The sequence below is a fragment of the Dromiciops gliroides genome, chromosome X (assembly GCF_019393635.1).
Source record: "Dromiciops gliroides isolate mDroGli1 chromosome X, mDroGli1.pri, whole genome shotgun sequence".
Classification (NCBI taxonomy): domain Eukaryota; kingdom Metazoa; phylum Chordata; class Mammalia; order Microbiotheria; family Microbiotheriidae; genus Dromiciops; species Dromiciops gliroides.
In genome coordinates, this window is record NC_057867.1 from 20,581,155 (window position 1) to 20,593,442 (window position 12,288).

The 12,288-nt window shown below is 43.3% G+C and overlaps 1 long non-coding RNA gene across 1 annotated transcript; it reads left to right on the top strand.

Annotated features, from left to right (window-relative positions):
• The first annotated feature begins 2,446 nt into the window (after positions 1 to 2,446).
• Positions 2,447 to 10,532, top strand: LOC122733331. The gene is made up of 3 exons (XR_006353815.1): positions 2,447 to 4,542; positions 5,312 to 5,494; positions 8,011 to 10,532. It is a non-coding gene; the product is annotated as an uncharacterized LOC122733331 (long non-coding RNA).
• Positions 10,533 to 12,288: the final 1,756 nt, after the last annotated feature.

Here is a 12,288-nt window from a genome sequence, read left to right on the forward strand (position 1 = left end):
CCCACCAGAAAAACAAAGATACAAACAAACCTTAAAGAAATCCTCCAGGTGAAAGCAGAAGAACAGACCTGCAGAGACAGCCACCACCACTGCTGGATCAGGGCTTGGCTTGAGACCTCCAGTGCTGAGAGAGGAGACCTTGGTTTGAGGCCACCCACCCACCCCAGAGTTTGGTCTCTGTGTTTTAGTGCTTTGTCCATCCACGTGGGGTCACTGTGTGTGTCTGTCCCTGGTCCCTGGGTGTCTCCTGTCCTCTCCTGAATGTTTCCAAGCCTGGCTCCCATGTGTCTGCCTGCTGGCCTGTTCTTCATTTCAGTTCCAGCCAGGCCTTCATGTGGCTGGCTCTGGTAACTGTGTGGTCATGCTCCTCTTCCTTCTCTGTCCCTAGCTCGATGTGTTCTGGAACCCTGGGCTGGCCTCTCCTCCACAGGGCGAAGTCCCTTTGTTGTTGGCCCAAAGTTCCCCAGAAGTTCTCTGGGGCACATTGAGGACAGGTAGGCCTAGAGAAATAAGCAGAACCAAATGGGACTGAGCTAGCTTCCTGACCTCCACTCTTCATTCTGATCTCCCTTACCCCTGGGGAGATAAGTTTGGGTGTGGCTGTGGCCTTTGTTTCCTGAAGAGAGACCCTTAGCAGCCCCTCACCCAATTCCTCTACTCACCACCAGTGGGGGATGGTCCTCCCTCACAAAAGGAACTTTCCACAGGCAGATGGTCCACTCCCATCAGCCCCCTATAAAAGTACCTGCCAGTCTCCTGCTTGAGGAGATTGGTACCTCTGAGCCACATGCTTTGTGCCTATCTCCCCATAAGATGTCCCAGGATTTCTTTCATGGTTTCCCTTCCCCCCCCCTTCCCTTCCCTTGACTCTAAATAAACTGCCATCTTATTTTAACTGATTTTGTGTGCAAGAGGATGCAATTCTTTAAAGAGGAATTCCTAAGAACCCCTACCCCTAACCCAAACCCATACCCCCATTTTTCCCCATAACACCTTCCTCTCTCCCTTTTGCCCTTTTCCACATGTTATGGGCCCAGGACACCCCAGAAGTTCTCTGGGGCACATCAAAGAACCTTCTCCTTGAGAAACTAAACCAGAGGATGGACATGCCTAGAGAGATAACTGGAACCAGATAGGACTGAGCTAGCTTTGGGACCCCCACCCTTCATACTAGTTTCCCTCAACCCTGGGGCAATAAGATTAGGTGTGGCTGCCTCCTTTGTATCCTGAGGAGAGAGATGGCTTCAGAGATCCACAACCATCCCTCACCCAATTCCCCCAGCCACAACCAGTGGGGGATGTTCCTCCCTCACTAAAGGAACTTTCCACAGTCAAATGGTCACCCCCATCAGCCCTCTATAAAACTACCTGCCAGTCTCCTGCTCTAGGAGACTGGTATCTTAGAGCCACTCTCTCTGTGCCAAGCCTTTCTCCCTATGAGAAGTACAAAGACTTCTTTCATGGTTTCCCTTCCCTTCCCCTTCCCTTCCTCAACCCCAGAAATAAACTACCATCTTATTCTGGCTGCTTTTGTCTGCAAGAGGGTGAGATTCTTTAAAGTGGAATTCCTAAGGAATTCACAAACGCCCCACCCCATTTTCCCCAGGACACAAATAAGTGGGTATTTTCACATCACATGAAGGGTCTGTGGAATGTTCCACTTATTTTTATTGATTTCAAATATCTTTAGCATTTTACTTTCCCCCAAATACAGGTAAAAACAATTTTTTAACATTCATTTTAAAAATTTTCAGTTCCAAATTCTCTCCTGCCCCCTTCCTTAAAAGGTAAGTAATTTGATATGGATTATGCTAGTGCAGTCATGCAAAATGATTCCATATTCCTATCTTGCAGAACTGTAGAGCTTGTCTCTACTATCTTCTCTCTGTGTGAGCTTGGGGCAGTTGTTAACCTAGTGTATCTGGCCCTGGCTTTCTTCATTTGTAAAATAAGTGTTAAATTATTTTTTTTCTTTTTGCAGGGCAAGGAGGGTTAAGTGACTTGCCCAGGGTCACACAGCTAGTAAGTGTTGTGGCAAAAATTATTTGTGGTAGAAATTATTGGAATTTAGATGACTCATTTGGGAGGGGCCACACCTGGCCCACCCTGAAGTTATGTATGCTACTGAGGTCAGAAGGAGAACTCTCCATAGGCAGTTTTTGAAGGACCTCCCCTTTTGGGTGAGGGAAAGTAGTGGCTTCTAGAACACTCAGCTAGCACTTGCCTGCCTGCTCTCTCTCTTCTCAGTTTCCTGGTGATGTGAGAAAGCTAGCAGACTCCAGGTGTGGTGAGTGAACACAAAAACCCTGCATTCCTTTGAGTTAGCTTAATTGGAAATGATCTGGGGATTGTATAGACTTAGGTTAGAGTTAGGAGGATGTATCTGTATTTCTTTTTCCCTATTTCCTTATCTCTGATTTTTTATTAATTTCACCTTTGTTGTTTAATTAATTCCCAAGTAATAAAATCTGATCCTTTTGTGGAAAAGAAGCTGTAAGGCCCCTTTCTTATTGGCCTGGGAGAAATATCTAAAAGGGCAGTTTGTAGGGGAGGGAACTTTGATCCTAGAGATCCCTCTCTATTTCCAGGACCCCAATATTTTGGCGAATCACCCAATTAACGCTCTATATATTAAATTCTGGCCCCAACAGTGTAAGGTGTCCAAGGTCAGATTTGAACGCAGGTCCTCCTGAATCCAGGGCTGGTGCTCTATCCACTGTGCCACCTAGCTGCCCCAACTATATTATTTCTAAAAGCCTTTCTACTTCTAGCATTGTCCAGCCACTCCATACCCCCATTAGTGTATCCTCTGAATTCCTGTCATTTTGTGGTGATTTCTAACAGAGAGTTCTCTCCCAACTCATTGTTGTAATCAAAGAAAGGGATTTCATTTGATGGTTTGTTCTTCCCTTATCCTTCACTGATACTGGACCCACTGGTCACTGTAACGGATATGTTATGACACTTTGAGGCTTATGAATTATTTATGCTTGCCTCATTTAATTTGTTCCACACACCAATCATACAATTTCCTTCCTTTTTAGAAAAGAAAAAGCAAGGGATCAAAAGGAGAATGCAAACCCAGTTCTTTCCTGATTTGAGACCTCATGCACTTTACACATTATGCCCTTAATTCATGTGAATGTAAAGAGCATGTAAAGAAGAGCATAACTGATGATAGCCTGGCATAATGTTTGCAAAGGGGCCAAATATATTTTTCCCAGCAGAATGGACATTTTTCCATGAAAACAAGAGTGTGAATTAACACTGAATGAAAACCACTGAGATTTGGCACAGTACTTTTTTTTTTTTTTTTTGGTGAGCCAATTAGTGTTAAGTGACTTGTCTAGGGTCACACAGCTAGTAAGTGTTAAGTGTCTGATGCCGGATTTGAACTCAGGTCCCCCTGACTTCAGGGCCGGTGCTCTATCCACTGCGCCACCTAGCTGCCCTGGCATAGTTCTTTCTGCTGAGAAGAGGATTGACATTCATTCCTTACATTGACTGTTTGATGTGGACAGACTCTTCATAGGTTTCCTCTCAGGATTTCCCCCAAGACTTTGAGTTTCCCACTGAACAACCCATGGCCTGAGTTTTCACTGAGGCACTGAGTTTTGAAGAAGGGAGGCAACAAGTCAATGTATCAATTTCTCTTAGCATCACCAGATGAATGAGCCTCCTGTTTGCCTTAAATAAGTTAAATCATTTTATGTTCAGATTTCTTTGTAAATTAGTCTGAGGACATTGAAAGACACACTAGTTGAAAACTTGATAGCCTTTATAATGACCACAACAGATGATGGCTTTAGTATCTTCTCCAAATATTCAGCTGCTTATAGTGGCTTAGAGCCATGTATGTTTGAGCTTTTCAACCTAGAAGGGAAAAATGGGCTCTTTAGAATTGAAATAGTGCAAAGAATTTCTATTTAGTAATGCCTTTCATCAGTGTGGCCATGGAAAAACACATTTCTCAAAACACAGTTGCTTTAGGAAGAAAAAGTATGAAAGCAGCTCACATCACAGGACAAATATCCTCATTCTCAGTTAAACAAACATTGGAACACTATGGCAGAAAAGTACTTTTTGCCAAAGAAAATGATATAGATGTATGACTGATCAGTTGAGCTTGATTTTAACAGGAGCCAAAGGAACCCTTCAAACGAGCACTCTGAAAAGGACATTTTTTTCATGCAGGTCACTGTGGCATGACATGATACTGTAATAGTTGCACTGAACTCATATGCCTCCCAGAGGGCCAAAATTACAGCCAGAACCCTGACAGAACATCGGGTCCACTCTGTGGGAGGTTTGAAAGCATTCTGTAAACTTTAAGGCACTATATAAAATCATATGATACTTAAGGATTTGAGTTAGGTGGGAACACATGGGGAAAAGTTGCAGAGTCGAAATCTAGGCCTGGTGTCAGGAAAAACAAAATGTTCTAACAATGAGAGCTGCCTTAAGGTGAGATGGGCTCCCATGAAGTGATGCTTTGACCCTCCTTGCCGTTCTTCAATCCGAGGCTGCATGACCACATCTCAGGTATGTTATAATGGATATTCCTTTTAGGGGGTGAGTTGAACATGATGGCTTCTTATGTCCCTCCCAGTTCTCCGACTGTGTCATTCTTTGGTAAAGAGAGTTCTAGAACTGCCACTGACACTTAGCACCTATGTGCCCAAGGACAATTCACTTCTCTCTCTGAGCCAGTTTCCCCATCTGCCCTGTGTGGTTGTTTCAAAAAGTTAATGTTGGACACAGTAAGGTCCACAGACCTTCTACTACTCATATGCCCAACACAGGTGAAGTGTTGTTGCCATAGGGCAATTTTGACACCACTTTCCCATGCCCACTCCTCATGTGAATACTTGGGTTCTCTCAGAGCTGCTAAGGGATCAATGACATGGCCAGGATACCACTCCTTATGAAGTCATGCAGAGGAGTCAGACTGTTGTCCAAACCACTGGCCCTGCTCTCCCTCGCACTATCCTCTGTCAGACTTTCCCAGCCATCTTCCTATCTCCTAGTTATCCCTTGGAACCTTCTTGTAAACCTGACCCTATCCACCATAAATTTTCAATTCCTTCTGAAGATATCACCTGCTCTAGTAATTTTACCATCATCTACTGGTTTAATGTTTTTACTATCTTGTCCTGCAGACATCATTATTCTCATCTTTAGCAGTCTTCCATCACTATAGTTTTCTCCAGGCTCCATCAGAGGAAGAGACAATTTGTAGCAAATTATTAATTCTGATTATTTACATATGCACCTGTTTGTGGGTGTAATTTGATTTTTTCCATCTGTACAGGCCCTGATGCAAAGTGGGGTAAGGTTGTCATCCAAGGGATGACTTGAGAGCTCCCCTGAGGGGACAAGGGCTCCCTGGCTCAGACCTTGGCAGCCCAACTCCCTGACTCCATAAAATTCTTGAAGAAGAGATCAGCAATATGAGACAAGGGCCCCCAGAGATGCTCTGCCTCAGCCTGTCCAGGTAAGAAGGCCAATGCTCCAGAACCGTTTTTTCCATGAAGATTTCCCAAGGTGCCATAGATCAATAGATAAAGGAATCAAAAAAAAGATAAAGGGAGCAAGTGAACATTTCTTAGGTGCTTACAATGTGCCAAGCACGGTGCTAAACATAGGCATGGGGTTTATCCCACAGGAGGGGGTGGGCAAGGCAGAAATAAAGGAGAGAGAATAGAAGAATATGAGAGTGAATCCAGGTAGGTATGAGGTTAATCACTGCTTGAGACATGAGAGACCATCACAGACAACCTCATTTTTTACAGATTTGGAAAAGGAGCCTCAAATCAGTCCAATGACTTTCCCAGGGACACATAATTAGCAAGTATCTGAGGGAGGGTTGTAACTCAGGTATTCCTGACTCCACTCTCAGTGTTGTATCCACAGCATAGCTGGGCTAACTCTTCATTCTCCCATCACCTTCCATATCCTATCAGTTACTAAATCCTAGCATTTCAGCCCCTTATTTCTGGAGTGTGTGCCCCCTTGTCACTCCCAGTACCACCATGATTACTTCAAGATCTTCTCTCTAGCATCCCTTCTCTCACTTATCTTCAATCTCTCTCCATGGGTTGGTTCCCACATGCTTACAAACATGTCCAGGTCTCCCCTCCTTTCTTTTTCATGAGGCAGTTGGGGTTAAGTGACTTGCCTAGGGTCACACAGCTAGTAAGTGTCAAGTGTCTGAGGCCGAATTTGAACTCAGCTCCTCCTGAATCCAGGGCCGGTGCTTCATCCACTGCGTCACCTAGCTGCCCCTCCCCATCCTCTTGACCTACTCTTCTCCACTGGCTCTCATCCTCTCTTCCCTTTGGTTGCTAAACTCTCCTGGTTCTCCTTCTACTCTCTGACTGCTCCTTCTTAGTCTCCTTTGCTGGATTTCCATGCAGGACACATCAGCTCACTGTAGGTGTCCTCCATAACTCCATCTTATACTTGCCTCTTCTCCCTCTGTACTTGGTGATCTCAGTTCCCCTCTGTGTGGTTGTCTTCCCTATATCATGATTCTCCCCTCTAGTTATTCTGTCCTAACCTCTCTACTGACCTCCAGGCTCAGACCTGCAACTACCTATTGTACATCTTGAATTGGATGTCCCATAGAAACCTCCAACTGAACATGTCCCCATGTGAACTCATCTTCTTCCCCCTGCAGTCTCTCCTTTTCCGACTTTCCTGATTTCTGGTGACAGCAGCACCATCCTCCCAATCACTCAGGCACACTCCACTTGGATGATATCCTTGACACCATACTCTCTCTCTCTCTCTCTTTCTTTCTTTCTTTCTTTCTTTCTTTCTTTCTTTCTTTCTTTCTTTCTTTCTTTCTTTCTTTCTTTCTTTTTTGGTGAGGCAATTGGGGTTAAGTGACTTGTCCAAGGTCACACAGCCAGTAAGTGTCAAGTGTCTGAGGCTGGATTTGAACTGAGGTCCTTCTGACTCCAGGGACAGTACTCTATTCACTGCACCACCTAGCTGCCCCTCCATAATCTTTCTTATCCCACCCATACATAATCTGTTGCCAGGGTCTCATGATTCTGCATTTGTCACATTTCTTGCGTACACCTCTTCTCCTCTGTCTCTGTCATTATCTGAGTTCTAGCCCTCATCTCATTAGGCAGGGACTACTAAATTGGCCTTCCCAGAGGTCTCCTGGCCAGGCACTCCCCACTTCATCCAGCTGTCAAAATGGTATTCCTAAAACTCAGGTGGTACCCAAGCTCATTCCTCCTGTCACTCAACTCCCATATTTCCCTTTCACCTGTATGATCTCTTTTTTTTTTTCTAGCTTCAAAGTATCACATTGCCAGTCTCTCCTCCACCTTTCCAGTTTTCTATGCTTTCTTCCCTTGCCTTTCTTATGCATTTTTGATCCAGGGGCTCTAGCCTCCTTGCTGTTCTTCACACAAGGTGCTCTGACTCTGGGCACTTCCACTGGCTGTCCAAGTCACTGCCTAGCCTGCACTCCATATTCCTCTTCATATTCAGTGGGTTAGGCTCTAGCTATCTGCACATCAAATAGGATATTCGTTTGTGACTTTGGCATTCAGATTCATCCCAAAGTCACCATGTGGAATGTACTCTCCCCATGTCTCTGCTTCTCAAAACCTAACTTCAAGGCTCTCAGTTCAATTGACATCTTCAGGAAAGCCTTCCCTGGACCTCCTTAGTTGTCTATGTTCTCTGATGCCTCAGTGTTCCTTTCAATATATTGATCTGGATACTACCTGCATAATCCCCTTGGTGGAATGCAATGGAACTACCTTGAGGGCAGGAATCCTATCTGCAGCCCCTGGAACAATGTCCTGAGAAATCTTCACGTTTATTGGAATGATGTAACTTGAGGCTTGACCTGTGCCTAACAAATTCCTGTCCTCAGTAGATCTCAGTGCACAAATAGTAATGCACAAATAGTGTTTGGTTTTTACCAAATGTGCAATAAATGTCTGCTCAATTCTAAGTTACTTCTCATTTGTGATTTCTTACCAGGGACCCATTTTGGCAAGGTGCCCAGACCAGCCAATCTTCATTCCCATCTTGCTTCTGGTTTCCAGACCTCCACACCATGCCTCAGCTGCAGGCTCACCCTGAAAAATCCCTCAGCACCTTGAACTCACCCTGGCCAACCTGCAATCTACTCCTTGCACCTGAATTGCTTACACCTTAAGTGGTAGCAGTAACAGGTTTGCTATTAGTATGTTCATGTTCTCTGGGGGTAATTCGGTACCCTGCTACTTTCTGGAGGAGTACTGGGCAGGAGAAGAATTGTATTAGGATTGAGTGCCCCTGTTTTGGAAGAATACCCAGTCTTCTTCACTGGAAATATCACACCTGGTGATCAAAGCTGATCAGAAAGCCTTTCTGGATCTTTTTTTTTTTTTGATGAGGCAATTGGGGTTAAGTGACTTGCCCAGGGTCACACAGCTAGTAAGTGTCAATTGTCTGGGGCCAGATTTGAGCTCAGGTACTCCTGACTCCAGGGCCAGTGTTCTATCTACTGCGCCACCTAGCTGCCCCTGTTCAGAAAGCCTTTCTACTACCAGTGGACAGTCTCCTCTGAAAATGCTTTGCTGAAAGATGCTTGTATCTGGTCTCACCACCTGCTCATTAAAAAGTCCTCCTCGCTCTCCTTTGGAGAATAGGTGGTTGCTAATAGTTCCCAGTCAAGATTGGCCCCCTCCATTCTCTGGGGCTATTTTCTAAAGGGGAAAGCTGCCTAGTTTATCAATAACTGGGTATGGGTCAGTTTTCCATGGGCCACCTAACTTGGGAGTCTTTTGAATGCCAAGGTTTCTCAGCAGAACTCTATCTCCTAGTTAAAAGCTTTGACACTCTACTGCAGCATCATCATGACTTTTGTATTTGTCACAGCTCCTCTGAGATGAAGCCTTGGCTTGCTGGTATGTGCCTTTCACTTGCCTCACCTATAAAATGCACCCTGTGTTAGTACTGAACTTATCTCCTTGATCTAAGGTACAAAGAGTCAATTAGTATGCATGCTTCTCCCTCAAACTTGAACAGTCACAGTCCAATGCCTGCAGATTAATTCATACCAGAATTACTTGCGTGTGCTAGAAATTACACATGTTGACTTGACTGGATGTTTTCTTTATGTCTCACACTTACCAGTTTTCATCATGGTTGTTTGAATTAGGGGCTGCAGGAGGCTGAGACCAAATAGAAGACAATCCAATGTGGAACTGCTGATGTGGAGCATCCATCTCCTCCCCAAACAGCACTCAGACTTCTCCAGAGACTTCCTGAGGAAAAGAGTCTCTCTCTCTCTCTCTCTCTCTCTCTCTCTCTCTCTCTCTCTCTCTCTCTCTCTCTCTCTCTCTCTCTCTCTCTCACACACACACACACAAACACACACACACACACGACTTGCTGTGGTACAAGCCAGGTATCTGGCCAAATTGGAAAGAAAATAAACCCACAGATAGCAAATTAAGGGAGAGCAAGAAAAAACAAGGTTTGTGGGAGGGACAGACTCCTGGGACACATTGGCCTTATACTCAAGACACGACTGCTTCTGCAAGATCAACAGCCAGGGAAGGGAGTAGTCATGTTTAGGGTATGGAAATCCAAGGTCACCTGTGGAGGGGGAAAGATCATTCATTGTCATGTAGCTCCTTGTTTTAGCTCATGCTTCTCCTTATTGCTGAGACAGCCAGCCCCAAGTTATGGCAGATGAGACCCAATCAGGAGGCTGTTCCCATGGATGAGGTAAGAGTGTGGAAAGCCATACTCTTCTGTGAGTAGAGAGAAAGGGATGCATGGGATGAATATTAAACAAGGAGAAAAGGCAAGATTTGGCAGTTGGTTGAGGAAGATGGATCTGTTGAGGATCACTCTGAGGTTATGAATTGAGTGCTTGGAAGAATATAGCTAGAAGTTAGTTTCCAAAAGAACAAATCTAAACTATCAACAGCCATATGAAAAATGCAGCCAAAATTAGAATGAAAGCCAGAAATGAGAAACTTTCGAACAGCAAGCTTCTCATATAAAAAATTTACTTCTCAGATATATATATATATATATATGAAACTGAACTAAATTTATAAACACAAGAGCTTTTTCCCCAATTGTTATATCATCAAAGATATGAACAGGCAGTTTTCAGAGAATGTAATCAAAGCTACAATAGTCATATGAAAATATGCTCTAAATCACTAGTTGTTAGAGAAACGCAAATTAAAACAACTTGGGGATGCTAGCTCATACCTATCAGTTTGGCTAATATGAGAGAAAAGAAGAAATGGCAAATGTTGAGAGGGGATGTGGGAAAAGTTATAATCTAGTGCACTCCTGGTGGAGCTCTAAACTGCTCCCACCATTTTGGAGAGCAATTTGGACCTATGCCTAAAGGACTAGAAAAGCATGGATGACCTTTGACCTGGCAATACCACTACTAGGTCTGTATCCAGAACAGATAAAAAACAAAATGGAAAAGGACACCTACATACATAGATATACAGCTTTTGTAGTAGTGGAAAAGAATTAGAAAATGAGGAGATGCCCCTCAGTTGGAGAACAGCTGAACAAGTTGTGGTACATGATTATCATGCAATGCTATTGTACTATAAGAAATGATGAGCAGGATGTATTCAGGAAAACCTGCAAGAGCTTACATAAACTGATACAAGGAGAAATGAGCAGAACCAGGATATCACTCTACACAGTAACAGCAATGTTGTACAATGCTCAACTGCGAATGACTTTGCTATTCTCTGCAATACAATGATCCAACACAACTCCAAAGAACTTATGGCTGAAAAATGCTATCTGTCTCCAGAGAAAGCACTAGTAGAGTTAGAATGGCGATCAAAGCATACCTTAAAACTTTCTTTATTTTTCCTTGTGTATGTGTGTGTGTCTTTGTGTGTGTTTTCTTTTGCTGCATGGCTAATATGGAAATAACTTTTGCAAAACTGAACATGTATAACCTTTCTCAAAGGTTTTTCAATGAAGAAGGATGAGAAGAAATGAGAGAGTTTGCAACTCAAAATTTTTTAAAAGTGAATGTTAGAAATTTTTTTATCTACAAATGTACAAAACAAAATATATTAAAATTAATGTTAAAATGTTGAAAATTTAAGTGTGAATTATGTAATGCAATAAATAAAACTATGTTAAAGCCAAAACCAAATGTGAGCTCTTTCAGCACAGGGACAGCTTTTGTTTTCTTTTTCCTTGCTTCATATCCCAGGCCCACAGCAAGTGCTTGAAAAGTGTGACAGACCAACAAGAGAAATGACAAATGTTTTAAGAGCTCCAAGAAATCAGGCACATTAGTGTACTAGTGATCAAGCTATCAAATGGTACAGCCATTCTGGAAAGCAAGTTGGAAGTAAGCCCCTGGTGTCACTCAACTTTGTCTACATTTCTTCTCAATGATACCAGTACCCGGCTTATACAAAGAGATCACAGCAAGAAGAACAGGACACGGGGCAGCTAGGTGGCTCAGTGGATAGAGCACCGGCCCTGGAGTCAGGAGTACCTGAGTTCAAATCCAGCCTCAGACACTTAACACTTACTAGCTGTGTGACCCTGGGCAAGTCACTTAACCCCAATTGCCTCACTAAAAAAAAAAAAAAAAGAACAGGACACACAGGTATAAAAATATTTATATCGGCTTTTTGAAGCAACACCCCCCTAGAAATTTAGGGGTGCTGTCTTTAGAGAATAGCCAAACAAATCATGGTAAACCAATGGGATGGATATGTTCCATTAGATATGCCAAGAGGGGGTGGTTCAGAAAAACCTGGGAATTCGTGTCTGGGAATCAATGCAAAGTGAAGTGAGCAGAACCAGGACAATTTATACAGTAACAACTTTGTACAGTCAAATGACTGTGAAAGATTTAAGATCTCTAATCAAGTCTACCCACTTCTTGTCAAAGAGTTAATGAATTCAGTGTGTAGAATGAGATCTAGTTTTGGATATGGTCAATTTGTTTTTCTTGACTATGCATACATATTCCAAGGGTTGTGTTTTTTTTCTTTTTCTTTTTCGTTTCCCAGTGGAGGTGTGAGGGAGGGAAAATTAATGTTTGCTAATGGTAAAAGAAAGACTTGTTAAAATGTGGGTTCTCATCAAAGAAATGATCAAATTGAGAGGGGGGACGGATTTCAGGGAACTATGATGTCCAGTAGGTGGTCTTGCCTAGTTACTTTTAGGCTTTGAGTTATCCTGTTATCCACATATTCACAAGAATGGAAAGGGACACTGGGACTTGGCTGGTACTCTCTTTCAGGATATGGCCCT